This window comes from Lathyrus oleraceus, chromosome 3 (assembly GCF_024323335.1).
Source record: "Lathyrus oleraceus cultivar Zhongwan6 chromosome 3, CAAS_Psat_ZW6_1.0, whole genome shotgun sequence".
In the NCBI taxonomy this organism is placed as follows: Eukaryota; Viridiplantae; Streptophyta; class Magnoliopsida; order Fabales; family Fabaceae; genus Lathyrus; species Lathyrus oleraceus.
The window spans coordinates 289,999,828-290,022,789 of NC_066581.1; the positions used below are offsets into that span (position 1 = coordinate 289,999,828).

A 22,962-nucleotide genomic window follows, 5' to 3' on the forward strand; every position below is an offset into this window, starting at 1 on the left:
TATCCCTTGGCTTCCACCAATTGCCTCATAGAGGACTTCACCTGCTTAGGCACAAATGTAAACAAGCACAAACATCGCCTCTTAAGGAGGACTTCAGACAGTTTGCCCGGCCAAATAACAGACCGGGTCTCCAGACTACATGAAGAATAGAAGTCCTACCTCAAGTGGTTAAAAAACCAAGCAGCAGCAAGCAAGTTCTTAAAGAACTGTAAGCAACTAAATGTACCTGAAATCAATCAAGTATCATCAGTACTTAGACAGACAACAATAAACAACAAATGTTAATCAATCAGACTATACAGATTAATGCACACAAAGGCAAGCTATAAGCTCAAGCTCAGGCCTTACAACCTACAAAACAAAGTTATGTTAGTTATACACAAGTCACAAGTCAACTCCAATGGAGGCACATCATCAAGCATAGGCCATTTAGGCTATTAACCTGAAACACAACTCAAAAGTGAGATCACAAACCACTAGTCCAAGACTAGGGCCAAAATGGAACAAAAACCCAAAACGGAAGCTCGAACTCCACATGAAATTCATTTAATCAAATACTAACATGTCCTAAAATTAAGGGAGCGTGCAAGATTGAATTATTTCTAAGCCTAGGGGTAGAATGGTCATTTCACAGTTAGGGAGTAATATTGAATTAAATTTCTATTTACAAAATTCTAATTAAAAGTCAATTAAAATCTAAGCTAGATTTAATATTCTAAAAAATCCAAGAGATTATCTAATTCTAATAATATTTCTAATTGTTAATTTCTAATATTCTAGCTCTAAAATTAATCCAAAATTTCTAATCAAATTCATTAATTTTAAAATCAGTTTTTTATATTTCCAATTAATCTAATTGAACTAATTCTAGAAATTCAATCCAAAAATCTCTAATGTCTCCTAAGCTTAGTTCTAACACTTAATCCTAAAATCCACATTTCTAATTATCTAAATGCATACTTACCTAATTACCTAAACTAAACCTGGCGTCAATTAATCCTAATAATGTTTCTATTAAACCAACACTGCTAGAAACCAACAGAAAAACTTAAAGGAAATCTTGAATTGGGCCCTAGTCAGTCTGCATACGTTGTAAGCCCAAACGCAGGGGTAATGCTAACAATCAGGTGGTGTATGGGAGAAATCCGCTATGGTCTTGGCCCAAACAGGATTTTCAACGAGCAGCAACAGAAGACACACATGCATGAGAGAAAAGAGAATTCCACCAAACGCACACGGAGCAAAAGCCTGAGCCACCGTCGCGTTCTCCGTCATATCACTGATCGCACCGTCATCGTGGCTCTAGGAGGAAGAAGATGAATCCGAGTTGTGTCGTGGTAATCGCCACGGGTGATGACTCGGTCCAAGCGAAGAGAAAAACAATTACGATCAACGCGAGCTCTCATCTATAAATCGCGACAGCTCAATAACATTCAACAGATGATTCGTTCTTTAATCAATTACCGGATTCAAATTCGAATCGATCCATTATCGGCAAAGCTCGTACCATCAAATTCGACTCAATTCGTCTCCGTATGAACAAACAGTAACAGGTGATATCTGAATCAAATTAGGGACTTACCGAGTGAAGCGATGATTGGATCTTCAGTCAACTCTTCTTCTTCTTCCTTTCTTGGAGTGATTCCGGTGAGATGTTGATTGTTGATGGTGAAGGTATCGTGAATCTGTTACGGTGGTTGAAGATTCCGTGAGGATGATTGAAGGTTGGTACAGTGAATGTGGTTGAAGAATCGAGGTGGAAGAGGAGGTTGAAGTGGTGGCTTAGCTCTGCCGTGTGGAGCTTCGAATGATGAAGCTCCCACAACAATGGAGGATGAGCGTGTACTGAAGGTGAGGATTGAGTGCAGAAGCTTTTTGGAATCAGGGAAAAATCTTCCGAACCCAATGATTGGCAATGATTGCAGCTTATATAGCACGATCCAAGGACAAATTGGAGATTTGTGTAGCTCAATCTCTTTCGTCCAGCTGGCACTTAAATGAAGGTGAGTCTTGAATTAAGTCACGTGGTTTTTACCACAAGTTCAAATTTCTAATCCATTTTGCCTTCAATCTTTTGATCCATGGATAACTGAATTGATTTACGTTGGGTGACTTGCTTCTTTACCTGAACTGCTCTTTCATGAACTGTTTATTATTTTGATGCTTCTACCTCATACTTTTCCTACAGTAGAGTGAGTAAGTAGATTTTCTTGATGCTAAATGATGTTCGGAATGGTGTTATGCTGCAGCAAGAACATAGTTGGAGGCCTGAGCTTGGTAATTTTGTTTTGCAGGATGAATGTTGCATCTTTGTTTTCAATTGCTAGGTCTGGTGTATGCAATGCAGATTCACATCATTGTGGAGAAATTGGATGGATGTGAGGTCTTGGCTGCAGGTTGATGTCCATGCCTTGGTTTGTAGACCGGTTTGCTGAATGTTTGGATAACTTGCCCTGTTTCTGCAGGTTTTCTTGGCTTTGGCTCTGCAACAGGGTAGTGATCATGATTATGACTCAAATTCCATTTCTTGCCTTGCATTGCCAACTGTTATGGATTTTGCTGGTGTAGTCATTAGAATCATCTTGGTCCTCTTTTGCAGGTAGCTCTGAAGTTGCAGTGGGATGCTTGGTTGATATGACTTAGCTCGAGTCGAATGTTCCAACTCTAGTCATTATGCATTTATCTGATAGAGTCTGATGAAAGTGAATCACGTGTGAGTAGGGCGAATGACGCACATGTTCTTTTATTCTTCAATTCGCTTGTTGCAACCTTGCTACAACTTCACTCTTAGCTGCCAATTGAAAGGTACGGGCTGTAATGCTGCTGAATTTTGTTTAGTGCCGCACCGAATTCATTATGCAAATGTCGTATTAGAATCAGTGAATGCTTTAGTGATCAACAAGTTATCGAATCTTCTTGAATTTTAACCATGTGCACATGTAGTCTTTACAGGTTATGCTTAAGATAATAAAACACGCGTAACTCATCGAAGCGACAAACCCTTCCGGATGACGACACTTCATGACAGCTTAGATGTGTATCGCCCAAGGTACTATGATGAATGTCAAATGGTGATAGAATTGTGAACTATTCTTTTCTTGGGAACTAACTTGTCATGGTTGTATCGCATGTTGCAGGAATGCTTAATGTTGTTTGACCTTACTTAGGAGCGCGCGACACACCTTCTTCCGGCCTCGTGTTTGAACCAACGGGAAGCAATTAGGATTTAGGTAAGATACGCCTTTGTGACTCGGGCCTTCCTTAACCAAGTGGATTGTTGGCGCTGTATCCTGAGTTAAACCCGTTATCATACGATCACAGCCGCTGCATCACGCCTTGGAAGAACAATAGGTTTTGATATCACGTCCATAATCCATATGCCCTGCTGGTTTGTATCAGTGCTTTTGATAACCCAAGAATTTCCTGCTGGTTTGTATCAGTGCTTTTGATAACCCAAGAATTTCCTGCTGCTAAGAGTGCCCTGTTGGATTCAAAGGATAATTTCCACCAGGAATGCTGGTAGAACTTCCAAAACCACATCCCGACGGAATAGCAGCAGACTGAGGCAAGCTGCTGACAAAAATGCTATTCTTAAAAATGGCATGCTTGTATTCTGACTTGTTACTATTTGTCATGCAGGTCATGGTGGGATGGTTTTGACAGTTTTGCTTGAACTGATGTGAATACGGCTGGTTATTGCACAAGGCTGTTTTTGCAGGCTATTCATTGCTTTAATCTTTGCAGCATTTATGCACATCCTGCAGCATTTATGCACATCCAGTAGGTCTGCTATTCATTGCCTTAATCTTCTATCCCTGTCATCACGTAGGTTGTTCTTGACCATGCAGGTTTTGGGAGGGAAATGACTTAGCCAAGAACACATGACGTGAGTTGGACAAAGCGCATAAACAAATGGCCAAATCTGGTATTTGAAGCATCATGGACAAATAGCAACTCCAGGATCAAGATTGAATTTTAAAATAGGATTGGGACTTATGGGGTTGAGTTGACTTTGGTCAGAGTTGACCAAAAAGTCAACGGTTGACCAAAGTCAACAGTTGGTCAACACACTCATTCTTTGTATTTTTTCCTGTAATGATCATGTAATGAATGAAATTTCTTCACTTGAATGAACTTGGATTTGTATTTGGCCTGAATGGCTTTTGAAATGAATTTGAAATTATCTTACATGAATGAATGGATTTTGAATATGTATTGGAACAAAGTGAAATGGATATGACACTGACTGAACTAATCATGAGTGACACTCCAATGATAATTATGAAACAAAGGACTTAGAAAGGCTCAAGATGTGCCATGAACTACAACCTACATGGACCAAGCACTAGAATCAATGACCATGAGCACGGTAAATAGAAACACAACCAAGAACTCCACAGGAATGAACCAGGAACAAGAAGTTGTTGAATGCCATTTAACCATGCAAGGAGATCAAGCATCTTGAATGATGATGTACCAGCCGAACTAGGCTTAGGAGGCCACAATATGGGAGTTGGACCTGATCAAGGTATGGAGCCATGACCAAGTAAAGGCCTTTAAATCAGGGTCTTGACCCCTCAAGAAACCACCATCGACACCAGATTTAAGCATAATACCCAAGCATCTCCACGCTAGGGTTCGATTGGGGCCACCCCAAGTTTGCTGATAAATCCTAGTTTCCACTAGGTTTAAGCATAAAGCCCTGAATTCAAGTCACTGCCATCTTGTGTTGAACCTTGCTTATGTAGATGAAATGCATGCTCATGATGATATGCAAATGTTAATAACCTAAAATGAAATGAATGTACAAAAGGTAGGGTGCAAATTTGAGGTGCTACACTTAGTCGGAACCACCCGTTGGGCCAGTTTTTGAGAGTCTTATCATAGAATTTTCACAAAATCCCCACAGACGAACCAATTAGGAAACAGAGGGCGAAAAGCCACGCTAAAATCAGCAGTTGGTAGTCGAGGGAATTTTGGAGGGTAAAGATTAAAAGCCAACTCATACCTTTGTTCGTATTTAACATACGAAGGTAGTTTTAAATCAGGGAGTTTCTTTGTAAATTTTTCTCTCAAAGTTGCTGCTGCATCGTGGATGGTTCGACAGAGCTCCTCAGGTCGGTAGGCAGTCTCAAAGTATTTTTGGAATACTTGGATTTATTTGATGTGAGTCTAAATACCTTTTTTTTGGATCTGTCCTGTACATAAGCAAAAGTGGTGGTTAGGTGCTGAGTGAAAGTCGGAACATCAAACATTTCTGTGGAATAATAACTTCTCCACCAAGTGTCATATTCTTCAATGCAGTAGTATGATGGTTTGAATGGAATCAGGGTGAGTTGTGTAGTGACAACATAATGAGACATCTCTTCGTTGCATTTGGCTTCAGTATGGTACATGTTGTAGAGAATAACAACACTTTTCTTGTTGAAAATTGGTTTGGGTATAACTTGGTTGAGACCAAACTGTCGAGAGACAAGATTGGGTTGGTAACTGAGGAGGATTATTTGGTTTTTCGAAGGTATGAGCCTTGTTGAAATTAACTTGGGTGTGAGAAACGCTTCCCATATGGCTAGTGAACCACTCTGGAACATGAGTCCTGCTGGCGAAGGGAGCCATATAAGGAGTGAAATTATAGCGTTCGATGTACATCATCACGCACCCAGTAAAAGTTTTATGTAAGTTCATTCCTTTATCATTAGGAGTCAGTTGGATGAGGCGTTTTCCTTCGACTCTTCTATTTTTGACGTCGTCAACCTCTTCGTCGATTGTGTTGTGGGTTGGCAATGATGTTTCAAAGGTAGCATTGAGCCATAGTTGAAGCAACCAATGTGTACCAGCTAGTAGTAGATTTGATCCTAGCTGAATCTTTTTGAGGGTTTCGACGCCATCTCTTAAAAACTCGTAGAGACAACCTAGAACCATCTGGATGATGCACAGTTTGTGTCCAACATGTAATTGGTTCGCCATGGTCAAGAACCTCTTTTCCACTTGCAGAGATTTCAACCAGAATACACATCAAGATAACCAGAGTGCAAGGAAGGCAATGTGCTCTTCATCAGAGGCCTCTTCAGTGTCCTTATTGTGGTGATCTGAGATGTAATTATTGAAGGTAGCTCGATTTCCATCAAAGGCAATGGTGTTTTCGATCATGTAGTTGGGATCAGAAGTGTCTCTAATTGGTCGAAGACTAGTGATAGCAGCAACATCGAAAAGAGTTGGAGTTAACATTTTACAAGAGAAGTCAACATTGTTATGAGTGCTATCCCAAAATTATAGGGAAGTTAGAAGCATGGGTTGGCAATAGCCAGGGCCAACCTTCGACAATTGGATCATGTCGAAGATTTCCATTTCTTTCCAAGTTTGAGCTTTCTGGTTTTCTATTTTTTCAAAGCCAAGACAAGTAGTTTTCATGATCTTTTGACAAAGGGCAAAAGCGGAACACTCTAAGAGCGCAACTCATGTAATCTAAGTTAATATGTTTTTTATGGGCTCATTTGAAGGCTTTGCCTGAGTACCGACTATAATATTTGGCTTAGCATTCGTAGTCTCATCACTAGTTTTCGATTTCTTCCTACTAGCTATTGGGTTGGTTCGATGATAAGTTGGAAAGTACTCTTTGATCCTTTTAGGGTTAACATTAATATTTGGTAAAAGGCCTACAATTGCATGAGTTTTACCAGAGTTTGAGATAAGAATTAATACCTTTGACTGATAAATGCATCATTTCTCTTCTTCAAGAGAGGGCTCCGGAATGTATTGTTGGTTTCCCACAACTTTGGGACCTAAGATCTCGTGAACAAGAGGGATGAATTCTTGTTTCTCTGAATCTTTTGAGTTCTTGATTTTTGACGCCATTGATGATGAAAATATGGAGGAATTCTATTTTTGTTTGAGGTTTTATGGAGAGAAGAGGAAGGGTTTTTCTTGTTGATAATGGAGAAAAGTTCAGAAAGAAGGTGAAGTGAGATACTTATAGTGGGATGAAAAAACATTTCATTTCAAAATGTTGACAACTGTAGAATATCGTGGGGCGCGTTTCAATCGGAGAAAGATGATTGGATGGTAATGTTGTACCCTAAAATTTGTCCTTCCTTTTTCATCCTTTCATTTACCTTTAACTTGATAATCATTTACATATTTTCATGCTTTATGCGTATGCATCAGTCATGCATTCATATCCAGTGGTTGATCATTGTGATTTCAAGGTTCTTGGCTTGCAAAGCTAGGGTTTTGGAGTGGATGAAGCCCTAGAAGCTCAGCTTGGATATTCATCTAGTGGTAGGGAATGACAAACCCTAATGGCTTGATCTTTGAAGCTTGAACTCAACAAAGTTCTATATGATGCTCTTCAGAGGGGTTCAAACCCTAATTTGTTAATGATTGGGTTGTAAGGATTCATGAATTTCTCTGCGACTCTTATCTTGGCCTCTAAACCCTAGTTAGGAGTCCATGTGTTGAAGACTTGGCTGAATAGCATCCTATTTCATCCAAGGCCTTTGATGGAAAGACATGATTTGGAAACCCTAACTTCAGATGCTTGAAGGCCCATGTAGGTAAATAATTGACTGGGGCATCTTGGTTGGGCTGAAACCCTAATCCATTTGGGGAAGGCTTATACCCATCATCTTGTCCATCAGACCCACATCATTTACAAGGTCATGGCTCTCATGTACATGGTTTGGATTGCCAGTCTTTGGTCCATATTTCATAGTCCATTGGCGCATGATTCATCAAGCATTCAAGGTCCTTTTGTAAGGGGACATGTTTTATTCAAATGTCATAGTTCATTGATATAGGTCCTTGGTGCATTCATTGACCTCATGCTTCATGGAGAAATATGGGTCCATTGTTCTTGATTCATAATACTTATTATTAGTCCATTGGTCCAATTGTCATCATGCACTCCTAGTCCACCTTGTTCAAGTATTTTAGAGATTATGGTTCATTCATTTCAAGCTATGATTTAAGCATGGATAATTGAGAAATTTCAATTTGAAAGCAAAGGAAGGTATTGAATCATAAAAGAGCCATTTCTATTTAAAGTATTCTCCATTCATACATGTAATTATTATAATTGTCATTTACATGATCCATACAAAAAAATTATAATTTTTACATGAGTTGATTTTTGGTTAACCAACCTATTTTTTTATGACCTAAACCCTAATGCTAATTACATATTCATCCTTTCATTATTCCATGAGATCCCATGATAATTTTATTCATGAACAAGAGACTTGACTTTTGCAACAAGTTTGATTTTGGTCATGCCTTGAATGCATTTTCCGCACCTTGTAAATTTGCATAGAACCTTGTCTTGAAGTCATGTTTATGCATGCCCTACAATTCACACTCATCAACAATCAAAGCATAGCATCATCACCAAAATAGTTCAAACATTTAAAGTGACCAAAACCTCACATTGTAGATGAAAACCTGCAACAAGTTTCATGCACATTAAGCCTACACCAAAGCATCCAAACAGTAGCGATATAACCTAATCATGCACTTAAACAACTCAAAATCCACAACTATCATGCGACGGGGCACGATCTGAGACCGAGCATCATCCTCACAACCTCTTTCATATGTTACAATTCACATCCATAATCTAAGAAGAAAGAAGAAGAAGAACATGATCTGAGAAGAAATAAGAAGAAGGACAAAAAGGTGCATAAGAGAGAAGAAGAAATTTTACCTGACTTCGGTGCCGCCGGTGAGATGCAACCTCTAATACCGTTTGCTTCATTCTTGATCTCAAGATGAAGGTTTCATTGCAAGGAAACTAAGCCCTCATATTTGAGATGTTGATTCAAGGTCTTGAGAGTTTAATTTCTTGATTTACCGGTTAGGGTTCTTAGATTGTTTCGCTCGATTGGAGTAAACCAGAGAGATTTAGGTTGTTTCATGGTTATTTTCAGACTCAGGGCATGGAGAGGGTTCAGATAGGTCCCTTATTTGGTGTTTAGGTTCGCCTCCGCCACTGAAAACGGTTGCCGGCGCGACGGAGGGGATAACGTTGGGGTGGTTTTTTTTGACTAAGGCAGAGAGAAGATGCTTCATCCTTATTCCATTGGTTTAAATCATTTGTCACATGCCCAAAATAGCCAATGCCGCTTCACTGCCTTTGACCAGTTTGAATCCATGCCATCAATGCCAGCTGTAAATTCCTTATTATCCGTTGCACAGTAACTGCAAATGACAGTCCCCACATGCGTTGGAACTTGGAAGCTTCATCTTGCTGACCTTTGACCTTTCATGTGGCCATTAGATTCGTTTATAAATTGGGCCTTCGGTGGTGGGCTTTGTCTCATGCACCATTTTCTTCTTCAGCTACTGGCGCGCCCCCCATTGTTTACAACATCATGGGCCTCTACTTTGAGACGCATATCCATTTTTGAAGTCAACATCGCACCCCCTTTTGAAATTGCATGCAGAGGGCCCAATTCCAGCAACTGGGCTCAATTCTTGCCTTTTTTGGTTAATTAGAAATTAGTGTTTTAATTGGAAAATTAAGAGTAGTTTTTAATTAGGATTTAGTTCACAATTAGGTTAATTCCTAATTAATTAGGTTTATTAAAAATTAGAATTTAATGTTTGAGATTTAATTATGATTTTATTTTAATTAAGGTAATTAGAATTAGTTAGTTAGCACTTTTAGATTTTTAGAAAATTAGGAATTAAATAGAATCACAATATTTTTCTAGAATTTTAGAATAATTAGAATTTCTTAGGTTTTAATTGATTTTATTTGATTAATTCAATGTCAATATTTTTGTGAAATGACCATTTTGCATCTTTAGGATTTATCTTGCCATTTTAGCCATGTAAATACATGTTCCTTTAGAATTAGATCTTGACTTAGAATTAAATAGTTTTAAATCAAGTTTCTGATTAACAAATGCATGTTTCCCTTAGGAATAACCTATATATAATTCTAACCCTTAGATTATGATTAATCATAATTTTCAAGCTAATTCAAACCCTTAATTCAAGTTGATCAAAAGCAATTTTGATCAATTAAATCTTTTGATCTTGTATAATCCCACAGTCTATTCAAGTGATCAAAATACCCTTGATCACTTGATAAGACTCTTTCTGTAAGTTGTGGAGTTCGAAGCCTCAAGTCAGACTCTCAATCAAGGCATCCCCAGTCATATCAAGCAGTGGATCATACAAGGCACATCAAATGTGGTTCTTTAAGAGCTTGTTAATCAAGGTTAAAATTGTGTGGCATGAGCCTTAAGAAATATAGAAGGAATGAGATTGGAGAATTCCATTAACTCATTCTGAATATCTTTGGATACATGACGCATGACCTAGTTGCTCACCGTATTCACCTTTATTCATAGACTTTAGCATAATTCAAATCATATGATTGGTAAGTATTTCCCTTCATAAAGCCAATAGTGCAACAAGCAGAAGACTCTATCAACAACTATCAATCATAATTCAAGTTGTATGCCATGAGCCTTAAGCAACAAAGAATGATGAGAGTGGAGAATTCCTATCCTTGTTTAGGTTATCCTTGGGTACGGGACGAATGATCCAGTTGCTTAAAGTATTCACCTTTTTTCATAGACTTTAATGCAACGCGAATTAAATGATTGTTAAGGCATTCATCATCATAGGGAGTAACAAAGATTCTTCTTCAGCAACTTGAAAGTTAGGACAACACTTACATGCCACGAGACTTAAGTAGTAAAGAATTGATGAGAGTGGAGAATTCCATTAACTCATTCTAGATATCTTTGGGTACGTGACGCATGACCCAGTTGCTCATCATATTCACCTTTACTCATAGACTTTAGTATGGTCATATCCAATGACTGCCAAGTCCTCTTCGTATTCTATTATCAATCAATCGCTTCTTTTGCCTCAATCATCTTGCTGTAAGCCCTAGTGGGTTGAACTACGAAAGCTCTAATTTTCTCATTGCACGGTGAGAATACATAGGAAGGAGAATGCAGATTCTCCGTGAGCTACCTTATTTATTTCTACCATATTCATCAATCATACACTTCATTCTCCATTCATCAATCAATACTATCTTTTTGAGATCAATATCACTTATCCTTGGACTCCATGTACATCCTTTTAGAATGATATAACAACAGTCTACCTTGTGAACCAAGAGTTATTTGGCTCGTACCCAGACATTTAATTCATCCTTTTTTGGATAAGACGCATATTTACTCTTCGGTTCAGAGTCTATTCCTTCATGGATCCAAGATACCATTCTTTTTTGATCTCGAACTATTTGTTCCCCAACAAGTGATATACTTTTCCTTGTACCCAACTGTACTTTCTTTTGGGCCCCATATATACCCTTTTAGGACGATATAACGACAGTCTACCCTGTGAACCAAGAGTTGTTTGGATCGTACCCAAACATTTAATTCCTTTTTTTTTGGCTAAGACGCATGTTTACTCTTTGGTTCAAAGTTCACTCTCCTTTGTGGGTTCACCTGTTACCATTCTGTTGGTGCAAGTTATACTATTCATCACTTCCTTATCTCTCCTTTTTTCTCGTGGTTCCACGAGCTACGAATGATCTGATTTTCTCATTGCACGATGAGAATACGTAGGCATGAGGATGTGAGTCCTTGATGAGCATACTCCTAATTATTCCTTCGTCCGCCTTAGGGAACCATTCACACCTTTCACGATCCATTACCTATCTTTAATCATAAACCACTCACCCCAGTTGTCATACCCCAAAATTCACCCTACCTCTCACAAAGTTCATCTAGGTCACTAACCATAATCATTTGCATATCACAAAGCATCCCATTTGCATGCTCCAACACGAGAGGATAAGTGACTTGGACTCATGGCCTTGTACTGACACCTGGTGGATATTGGGATTTATCTGTGATTTGAGGTAGATCAATAAGTCGAAATCTAATCCCTTAGCGTGTGCCACTGATGATTAATTCCGTTTGCTTGGTAAATCATTTGGTTTTGAATCATTCGATCAGACCTGATCATGCCTTGATCGTTAGGGTCAGCCAAGTATTTTGTCAGTCAGGTGGCCCTGTGGTTTTAAATCTCATTTGATTCTTGGTCCATCACCGTTCTTGGTTAGCCATTTGGTCCCTAATTGTAGGGTTCTTATGTCCTATAGTCATTCATTTCAACCCTGGTCCAATTCGATTTACGAGTCGCGTCAGTTGGGTTCACCAATCTGTTGCATATGCAGTCATCATTTCGTCATCGTGTCATAACAATTGTTCCGATTAGTTCTAACTCCGTGCTGATTTCAACTTCAAATTAGTTCTTGAAGTTTAAATTAATCTTGAGATTAGATTTGATCTTTGAAAGTAAAGTCGAATCGATTTTGGGAAAATTAATCACTTCATTTTCGATAAGCCCGTTCTACATTCTTTCTTGTTAGGCCCATTTCAAATCAAATCCAATGCCCATTTTTATTTTCAATATCCATATTATGAACACATTTTAAAACCCAAGTATCCAATTCCAACCATTATCTATTTCCCATTTATTAAATCCATTACCCAATTTTAATCATCCAAATTATCCATGAACCAAAAATCCGTTGTTACAATTCCATCTCCATGAACCCAAAAAATTCGTATGCGTTCATCTTTTCTTTTTCACAAGCCAAGTAATTTTAAACCCATTGTTAACACCCACATAAACAAATAGACAATGAGTAAAACGTAGCTACAAGTTACATGAGCCAAAAGCTGCAGCAATCCAAATGCAGTACATGAAATGTGGACCAATTCTATTATCCATTTCTTTTCTTTCATGTACATGGTTAAATAAACAAAGTATATATAAATGAGCCATAAGCTGAAACGTGAAGTAACACACCAGTTATGGCGTCCCAAACACAAGCCATCGAATTCACCTCCAGGATTCCAAACGTGGTTAAAGTCGATACAAAATCCAGCAGCAAAATGTAGCGCTTTATAGCAGAACACGGGCCCAAGACGCAGCCTGAAAGATTTACCAAATAAAACGCATCAAAACGGCATTGCTAAAGATACAAAAGCAAGCTCCTGACAGCAAGAGCAATAACAATACTCATTCCCGAAAACCCCCGCCACCGTTTTTCAAATTTGCCTTGAATAGCCAGGCGTCTATTTACTTCACAAGATGGATTTTCCTCAGATTTGTCGCTATTTCAGTGTCGTTGCTTGGTGTGGAATAATGAATGCCATATCTTATGCTTCTGAAGCTTGCATCAGTGATCCAAGCTCAATTCTAAGTCCATCATTTTGGATTCATGTGCATATTGTGATCCCAGAGAGGCCAACTGAATGTGCAGTATTCGATGTCATATCAGATTCTCCTCGTGATCCCATCCAGTTTATTAAATAGTCCCCTGTCTGTTATCCCCCGTGCATTATTGATAGAAAATTTCCATGAGAGGGTAGCTATTTGGACTCATCCGTCTCAAGAGCCAGCTAAATTTGTACTGGTCACTAGCTGTTGGCAGTGTGAGCATGAGTGGCGGCATAATATTTCAGTTGCTACAAAGTGGCTATCAGCGGTGTCCCTGTATAGGTGGATTTCATCCAAATCAGGTGTTCTTGCCAATTCAAAGTCAGTATTTGAGAAAAACTTTACTTCACCAACAATTGACACTTCAGCTCCAACAACAGTCTCAAGCTCAGTTAACGCATCGAGATGTTCCTGAACACTTAATGCATGGACAATCTAAACTTAATCCTTCTAGAGATAACTTGTTAGACCAGGTGCAATTGAGGAGGTATCTGTATGACTTGCAGCAGAATTCACGTTCTTCAGGGTACCTTGATCCATCGACAGAGTAGTTTATCCAAACAATACGGCCCTTAGTGCTGTGCAAGGAAGGCATGTTGATTTGTTAGATCTCTTGTTGCAAGCAAGCCATGGAAATATATTATCATCAGAATAACATGTTCGTTTTCAGCAAGAGCAGGTGCAAGCTCAGCAGTTATCTATGGCTCTTAGTCAGCAGCTGGGGCTGGATGGAGAAAGGCATTTCGGTAGGTCGTGGCCAACCAATGAAACGAGACAGTTAGCTAGAAATCCATCAAACCACCAACTGGGTCATTCAGCTGGATTCAACGTCTCAGAAATCCATGAATAACAATAGAGGCTTGTGGCACAAGAGGAGCAACTGAATTTTCTGGGAAGGAATCATCCTGAGCAGAACCAGAGAGGGCTCTATGATCCTAGTTCTATGATGTTCGAGAGGTCTTCACCTGTTTCTGTGAAAGGAAGAGAATCACTTGAACGCCGCCGCTACATGCACCCAACTGATCAACGGGGTTCTTCGTCTTTTCACCACACACCTGCATAATTTTCGACAGACTTGAGTTAATGGCAGAGCATGTTATAACCGAAACCGTCACGACAGACTTAGCCGTGAAATCAAGTTCACTATCGTCACAAATAAGCCATACATACAATGAAGGTAAACCAAAAAACCATGAACCTAACTAACGTTCAGTTAATTAATTAATAAGATTAGATCCAAACCAGCCTCAACTTAGTGAAACTAACCGACTAACCGAGTTTGAGCCCTACTGCCAAGTCACTCCCTTATAGATTCATTAAACCAGTCCTTCACGAATTTTTTCTTTCGACATTCATCACTAACCAGATTACAATCACATAACTAACTGAGTAAGTATCCAATAACTAACTAAGTTGGTGATCAACTCAGTGAGTTTAATCTAACCAACTCCAAGCCTAACTCCAACCCTCCCTCTGATCCAAACCTATACTCTATAAATTCACTTCTCCTCTCACTATTTCAAGGCTAGAATCTCACAACCTTCAATCCCCTCAAGCTCTCCACCATCAACAATCTCCAGAATCGTCACTCTCTCTGAACTCAAACTTCAATCACATTCCATTGAACGAAGCTTGCTTCACCATTACCGATCAGTGTTCACCTTCACTCTCTCAGCTCAACGCTCATCCTCATCTCCGATCAAGTGGCATCTGTCGTCTACCTCACAACAACCTCTCAAGTGTGCGCAGAAAAGTGTAAAAACGATAAGAAGAAAGGGGAGGAAGTATAAGATTCGAGCAGAAGCGAAGGAAGCACCATACGTACCTGAAACTTCGTCGCCGTCGTCACTGTCAAAAAACTCCGGTAGGAATTCTGAACTTCACCGTTTATTCTTTTCTTATCACCAGTAGGTTGATAGGAGATCGAGCGCCAATAACCCTGAGGTTTGAGACTGAATCACGGCATAGTTAGGGGTGTGCATGGTTCAAAACCATAACCAAATTGAACCAAATATATGGATCAGTTTGGTTTTTAAAACCACTTTGATAAAACCGATTTATATTTTTAAAATCGGTTTATGTTTGGATCGGTTTGGTTAATAACCGGTTTGTACTAAAAAAATTAATTTTTGTTTGGATCAATTTTAAAACCAAATTTCCCTCAAATTTAATTTTTATTCCAACAACTTATTAACTCTATCCAATCGCTCTTGAAATCAATCACTATTTTTAAATTTCAATCTGAAAAATCAAAATTAAGTAATTATCTATAAGATAGAAAAAAAAATCAATTTTAAAAAAAGAATTTTAAATCGATATTTTTCAAACCAGTTTTTCATTTTCTTTAAAAAAACAGTTTTATAAAAAAAAACAATTTTATAAAAAAAACAATTTAAAAAAATTATAAAAATAAATCAGGTTTAAAAAATTATACGATACGGTTTTATTGACAGTAGTTTTTTGCAGCTTCTCAATTTTATTTAAGAGGATAATGATCAACAATGTCACATTTAATTTTACAATAATAAAAAAGTAAAGTAATTGCCACGTCATAAAAATAACTGACTAGTTGTAAGGAGAAATTAAAATGATAAAATTTTCGTTGACTTTTTTCAAACTCACAAATAAATAGGGACGAAATTGCCAACTTGTTTTCAGTTTGTTTTCTTTGCAAATATCCAAATATACAGGAAAAAAACATTGAAAAACAAATTGTATACTAATACTATATTTTCTATACAAATCTTTAAAAACAGAAATCAATAGAAACAATTCACAACCAATTAAAGCTAAGAAAATGGAAAAAAATAACTTCATAATACAACACACAATTACAAAATTACAAATTTACTACTCACAGAATTTGACTTGAACATTGTTAAAGAACACCAACATGAAAGCAAATATCACAACTTTCAATACCATTTACAATACGATGCAGGTTTTGATGAGTTTGGAATTTGAAGAATGATGAAGAGAAAAAAAAATGAAAAAAGTTTGGATTTTTGAGACTTAGGGATTCTGAAATTTGTGTTTTTGGTTGATTTGAAATGATTATTGAAAAATGGTAACCGTTTACTTGAACCGGTTTGTAATAATGGTTACCGGTTTTTTTTAATTTGATAAATGGATCACCAATTTCAAAATATAATTTTGGATTGGGTTTTAAAGTTTGGATCAATTTGGATAAGAATTTGGTTCATGGTTATTGGTTATTTTGCACACCCCTAGGCATAGTCGTCATTTAACTTGATTATGAACCTCTAGGTTTCTTGATAGTCTTCGATCCGTTTAGAGACCTAGGCTTAAAATCGTGAGGAATTAATGAGGTATTTGGACTCGGGAAGTGAAGGCGAAGTTAGTGGTGAACTTGAATTCGATTTCTGGTAACCACCGCCGCCGGAAGCGATTTTCGGCGCGGCGGTCCACGACGAGGGCGACGGAAGCATAAACTGGAGTTATGAACAAATCTGGCGCGTATCCCTTATTTTCAATTCCGTGCCGTCATCCAATCAGGATATTCCACGTGTTAGATGTGCTGATTCATTTTTTCATGTGTGAGTTTTTGCTGCTCATGGCCAAGTGCTTATGAGCCCAACAGGTTGGGCCTTAGCATGGATTTCGTGGCCATCACCTTGTTTCCTTGCTACACCCCCGTACTGTGGCTGTATTCCAATGGGCCTCTGGCCTTTAAGCCCATGCGCCTGGAATTGGTTCCTGCACCATATTCCAGAATCCAACCCCCTGGCCATTGTGTGTGCATATTTTTATTTTTTGACATTTTCTTGCTTACTCTTTTTTTCGTTTTCATAATATTGCTTTATTGTTTTTACCATTTTCATGCTAATTGTTTTGTCATTGTGCTTAGAAATAATAAGAGATGATTACTTCTCATTATGTACATGATTTAGGATTAACATGTATAGATTTTAATTACTTTGTTAATTCACCTTTCAACTAAATTAAATAGATAATTCCATATTAATTTTGGTTTGTGTTGATCCATGATTCTTTGTGGTTTTATTTCAATTAATATGATATGTTTAGAATTTCATTTGATTTTCCATGTTAATTTTCATATACACGATTAATGTCATTATGACTTGGTTACATTTTGTTTGTGACTAATGGATAAATTGAAAATTCCTTTTCAATTTAATTTGATATATGTTTGTTCACCATGATCACCATATCACATCATTCTATTATCATACCATCTCATTCACTTGAATTGACATTTTAATTCCATTTTATTAATGCATACTAACCACTCGTTGTTTTTTTATGGTGACATGTGAATGAGAGATCCAAATATCCTCCAAGTTATTCCTTTTATTTTTATTCAATAATTTGTAAGGTGTAGTTTCCTTGCATGTCTTTCTGTTGTATTGTGTGGGTTTCCCCCATTGTGGGTTAAATGTTCCCCCTCCCTTAGTCATGTAATAGCTTAGATTTATTTCTTTCTAGCTAGTTTACTATGCACGTTAATAATCAAAGATAAAACACAAAACGATAAACACGGCATTTTCAAAAGAATTAAAAGAAACTTGATCCAATGTCAAGTTGTTTTTCTGAATAAAACTCACACCATTTCAACGTGAATGTTTGATCCAACGTCAAGCATTCTCCATCCACTCCAAGATCCATCATTTACATCTTTTCTCCATTCTCTTCTCAACCTTATCATATCTCTCCTCCATTCTTCACTCACTATTTTTATAATAAATTCAAACACTTGATTCAACGTCAAGTTCCTTTTTCAAAACCATTTTTATAACAAATTGGAATGCAAATGGGGTGTACGTGTTTGTACACAATATTCAAGTAATTTGGTTGTCGGTCGTACCTAGCCTGAGGACCCGACACTTGACTTTCCCTCTTAATATATCTAATGATTCAAACAAGATTAAATCTAGGCGCTATGAGGAAGAAAAAGAATAGTTAGGACTCCATTGTCCTCTCGATTCCCAAGTACTTTGATCGTTGATTGTACTTAGTCAAGGGTTAAACACTTGTCTCCCTCTAAGTTCTAACGATTAAACTTGCCAAATTCTTTTCATAATCAAATCTCTTTTTTGGATGAAAAAGAGTGGTTAGGACAACATTGCCCTCTCAACTCCCGAGTTATTGGACCGTTGACTGTATCTAGCCAAGGGTCTAATGCTTATCTCCATGCATAAAATCGACCCCAACAAATCAAATCATCTTTCGCCTTAGTGCACTATTCAAAACCTTTCAATAAGGACGTGTTAATTCCGTTCTACCGTGAATGAAGCTTAAGCCTCCATGTGCGAGCAAGTAATGTTTAACTGCTAGAGTGCGAACCAAGCGTATCCACTTTACCGCAAACAAGCAAATACTTTCTGCTCCCATGACAGAGTATACAAGCAAGTGAACAGTAGCACGTGAACGTCAATACTGTTCAGTAAAAACAACCAAACAAATACGCCATTTTTGAGCCAAACTACAAAGCTCTGATTTCCCTATTGCACGTATGGGGATACGTAGGCACGAGGGCCCAAATCCTTGGCGAGCACACTAAATTAAAACATATTTTCTCTCCCATCTCATTCTCTCCTCTCATTCCTGATAGCAAGAAACATACAAATAAATAAACATCCATACGCATTTGATACGAGTAAGTGGTTCCCATGGAGTACCATGGATGTGAGGGGTGCAAATACCTTCCCCTTGCATAACCGACTTCCGAATCCGCTCTTGGTTGCGTGACCATTTCTCTCATTTGGGGTTTTATCGCTATTTTCCCTTTCCTTTGGAATAAATAAAATCCGATGGCGACTCTGTATTTTTCACGGCGCTTCAGCTGACGACTTTGCTGGGGACACTATAGAGCTCCCATAAGCGAGTCAAGCCTAGCTTGTATGTATCCTTTTCCTTGGATGTTTATCTTTGTTATTACTTGCTTTATTTATCCATTCCTGTTATATATTCCTATTATATATAATCCTGCTGTGATCTTGTGGGATAGGTAGTATAGAGCGAGAAGCGCAATACACAGGCTTAGAGAGTTCACCTAAGATATGAGGGTTGTTCGTATTGACCCGTCGGACGTAGTTGTCTTGAAGGGGAGGTACGAAGACCCCGCTTGGAGTAGATTCTTTTTGGAGTTTGGTTGGCACGAGGGCCTTTAGAAAATCCTTGGCTTTTGAGGTTGAAGGAAACTTCACTTAGAGGAGGTCATCCCGAAAGTGTTGTTGGCCCACAAGTATTTTGTGTCGACGATGCTTTCGCCTCATGACCCGTGAATCTGAGCATATTCAGAAGTCTTAGTACTCACCTCGTGAGGGTATATGGGTTTCTTGCAGGGAAACTTAACCTCCAACACACCTTGAATCTATAGTGATCATGTCCTCTTGTAGCATATGCATTCATAACATATTGCATTTTGCATACATACATTGGGCCTTATTCTCGGAGAACCCTAAAGGTTTGTGATTGTGCAGTGAACATTCCAAGATGGGCTCAGAAAGAAGTAACACCCTTCCACTCAAGTTCAAGCTTCCTAGAGTGGATACCCTGATAACTCTCCGCAACAAGGTCACTCCTTGCAAGAAGAATAACTTCATCTGCAGATATGGGCGGATCCTCGATCTAATTACTACTCCGATAGAAGTCTCAGCTATGGTGGCCTTGTCCCAGTATTATGATCCGCCTCTCAGGTGTTTCACGTTCCAAGACTTCCAGCTGGCTCAAACTATTGAAGAGTATGAGAGACTCCTAGGTTGGTATGTGAAGAACCACCCTCCATTCACTAAGTTGGGCGAACCGTTGATGCCTGAATCGGTCGCTGAAGCATTCTATCTACCTATTAAAGTGGTCTTCCTCGGTCTGGGACCTAGGGGGTTTGCTAGAAAGTTCTTGGAAGAAAAGGTATGGGCCTTGGAGAAAGAGGGGAGATGACTTCTTTTCAGTGCCATCCTTGCTATACTGATTTATGGAGTCGTCCTGTTCCCAAATGACGACGACTACATAAACCACTCCATCATTAGTGTGTTTGTGTTTGGGAATCCCGTCCCTGCATTGGTGTCTGATGTGTACTACTGCTTGCACACTAGGCATGAGAAGAGAAATGGCGTCGTGTTAAGCTGTGCTTCATTGTTGTATACTTGGCTCATATCTCATATGCCTCATAAGGGGCCTTGGGTCGACTTCCTGAAAGATTTAAGGTGGTCCCAAAAGATTTGGTTTGGTACCCTCCTGCCTCCAACGTAGAGCAAGTGATCATGAGCTGTGGAGACTTCCCGAATGTGCCACTCATGGGTCCACGAGGTTGTATCAATTACAACCCTTCGTTGGCCCTGAGACAATTGGGATACCCGATGGAGAATGAACCAAGAGTTGAACTACTGAAGGACTTCATATTGCCTGACGTGGGAACAGAGAACCCAACTCTGTTGCAGAGGGTTAAGAGAGCTTGGACCCAGATTCATCGAAAGGGAAAAGAGCTAGACAAGCGTGATTGCCTAGCTAAAGAGCCATACCGCCAATGGATGGTGCAAAGGGCCAAGGAAGTCAAGATGCCATACAATATGGATGTCCCGATTCCTCCTCCAGAACCAGAACCAGTACATGCTTATAAGGAAGAAGTGGATGCATTGAAAGCAACTATCGCACAGTTGACTAAAGAAAATGAGGACTTGCGATCGAAGCTTCATGCATTAGATAGAGACCATGCTAGGCTGAAAAGGAAGAGTGAGGAAGACCTCAAGCTTTTGTCAGAAAGCAGAAAGAAGGCTAAAATTGAGGAATATCTCAAAGAGAAATACCAAGAGGGTTTAGCTCAAGCAGATATGGGGTTGAGTTCTCTCTACAAACAGCTGAAACAGACATAGAAAGAACGAGGGGACAACCACCATTGGTTCGAGTTGGCTGTCAAGGAGAAGAAGGAATTGAGAGATGCATTTGACCTGGAGATTTAGGATCTCAAGCTTGCCCTCCACGAGGCCAAAGCCAAGATAGAGGTGGAACGTCGCCTCAACGAGGAGGCAATAAGGGTTTCCTATGTTACCCCTCAAATATGGAAAGAGAAGTGCCCCCAGATTGAGATTGCCATCGCAAGTGTCAAACACTGGAAAGGCCGTTTTTATGCTTTGAAGAATTAGAGTTTGGGTTGGATCAGGGAGAAGACTAAGATGAATAGCCTTCTTGACACCTATGCCGGATCTATCAACTTGTTGCAACCTGCAGCCGCTCTGTACCAATCCAAGTATGATTGCTTGGCAAGGTTCTGCAATGAATTGACCCAAGAAGTCCCTTGGAAGCTAGAGGACGCTCTAAAGGACGCTGATGAGAAAACCACTCCCACTCCATACTCTGATTCCTCTACCTTTGCGACCGAATGATGAAAAGGTTCAAAGTTGAGTTGAAGGAGATGAAGGAGCGAAAAGCAAAACGCGTCATTTGAGCATAGATCCATGTTTTCTTTTCCATGTTTTGAATTACTTTACTTGATACCTTTGTAATTGTAATATCAAACTCATGAATAAAATTGCTTGATTTGAGTGAAGTCGGTGTTCTAACTTTTTTATGTCTATTCTATAATGCTTTACTGTCGCATCATGAATCGTATAAGGTTTCCCCGAGAATAAAAAAAATGAACATGCATCATGCATCAATCATTTATCCATGCATTTCATGATAAATCTAGTTGGTCTCACCATTATTTTGGCTTTTCATTCAGTATCTCTCGTCGTCAAGCTGATTTCCCACTTTTACAACACTCGAGCTAAGCAAAAGATCGCTATGGAAAGGATTGAGCAAAACAATACTGCCATGCAGGAGATGGCTCAAGTGAGGGCCCAACTTGGGTAACTCATGGACATCATGCAAAACATCGTCCATCGACAAGAAGAGAATCGCCAGGCTAACCCAGGGGCCAATGTCAACATGAACGCTGCTAATCCCATCATAGGGAATGGGATCCCGATCGCCAATCAGACCCATGTGGAAGGGATGCCTAACAATCCAAATGCCGCTCACACTTACCATGTCCCTATCCATGGGGGTTCCCAAGTTGGTACAAAGGACCACAATGGAGACTTCTTCATGCCTAGGAACGAGTCAGTGTACGAAACTTTCGGGCCATCATAGAATGAGCTTGAAAGGAAACTCAAGATGATGGACGAAAGAGTCCGAGCCATTGAGGGCCCTAACACCTTCGTGCTGGAAGCTGCAGATATGTGCTTAGTCCCAGGGATCAAGATCCCAGCTAAGTTCAAGGTACCTGCTGTAGCACCTCAAATTTGCACCTATCATTGTGCATACCATCTCATATTAGGTCATAGCATATCATGATACATTGCATAGCATTTGCATTGTCCTCAGTTGCCTCAAGAGCAAGCAAGTCAGAAATTAGGTCAAACTGATCAGGAGATCAGTCAACCAATCAGGCAAGGGTGTTTCTCAAAGAATCAAAGCCCTAGGGTTTGTCCAACAGGTTCACATGACTTGGAGGTCCATTTGAAGTGTTCAAGTCAAGGGATGGATGTTCAGAAGCCATCAGTCAGTGCATAGACAGTCAGAAACCCTAGAAAGTCAAAGTTGGTCAACTGTGGTTGATTCTATGGTTTTGATGGATGGAAATGGTTTGAGAGAGCTTATTCATGTCCTAATAGGCCTCATATGTCATGGCAATCAACATCATGGAAGAATTTGAAGCCAATCAGAAAATTTCCCAAAATAGAAACT

At 39.1% G+C, this 22,962-nt stretch overlaps 4 long non-coding RNA genes across 7 annotated transcripts; 2 read left to right on the forward strand and 2 right to left on the reverse strand.

Moving 5' to 3' along the window:
- The first annotated feature begins 1,080 nt into the window (after window positions 1–1,080).
- Window positions 1,081–3,566, forward strand: LOC127127132 (uncharacterized). Of its 4 annotated transcripts, none has more exons than XR_007805237.1 (6): window positions 1,081–2,003; window positions 2,295–2,493; window positions 2,600–2,805; window positions 2,944–3,049; window positions 3,138–3,351; window positions 3,400–3,564. It is a non-coding gene; the product is annotated as an uncharacterized LOC127127132 (long non-coding RNA). The 4 variants fall into 4 exon arrangements; XR_007805236.1 differs by having other exon boundaries at window positions 1,082–2,003; window positions 3,441–3,566; XR_007805234.1 differs by having other exon boundaries at window positions 1,082–2,003; window positions 3,138–3,564.
- Window positions 3,567–3,643: 77 nt separating this feature from the next.
- On the forward strand, window positions 3,644–4,194 carry LOC127127134 (uncharacterized). Its single transcript, XR_007805239.1, has 2 exons — window positions 3,644–3,780; window positions 3,830–4,194. It is a non-coding gene; the product is annotated as an uncharacterized LOC127127134 (long non-coding RNA).
- A 3,815-nt stretch (window positions 4,195–8,009) lies between these two features.
- Window positions 8,010–9,353, reverse strand: LOC127127136 (uncharacterized). The gene is made up of 2 exons (XR_007805241.1): window positions 8,699–9,353; window positions 8,010–8,611 (listed from the first exon to the last, which is right to left on the reverse strand). It is a non-coding gene; the product is annotated as an uncharacterized LOC127127136 (long non-coding RNA).
- Window positions 9,354–12,673: 3,320 nt separating this feature from the next.
- Window positions 12,674–15,240, reverse strand: LOC127127137 (uncharacterized). Its single transcript, XR_007805242.1, has 2 exons — window positions 15,080–15,240; window positions 12,674–14,309 (listed from the first exon to the last, which is right to left on the reverse strand). It is a non-coding gene; the product is annotated as an uncharacterized LOC127127137 (long non-coding RNA).
- Window positions 15,241–22,962: the final 7,722 nt, after the last annotated feature.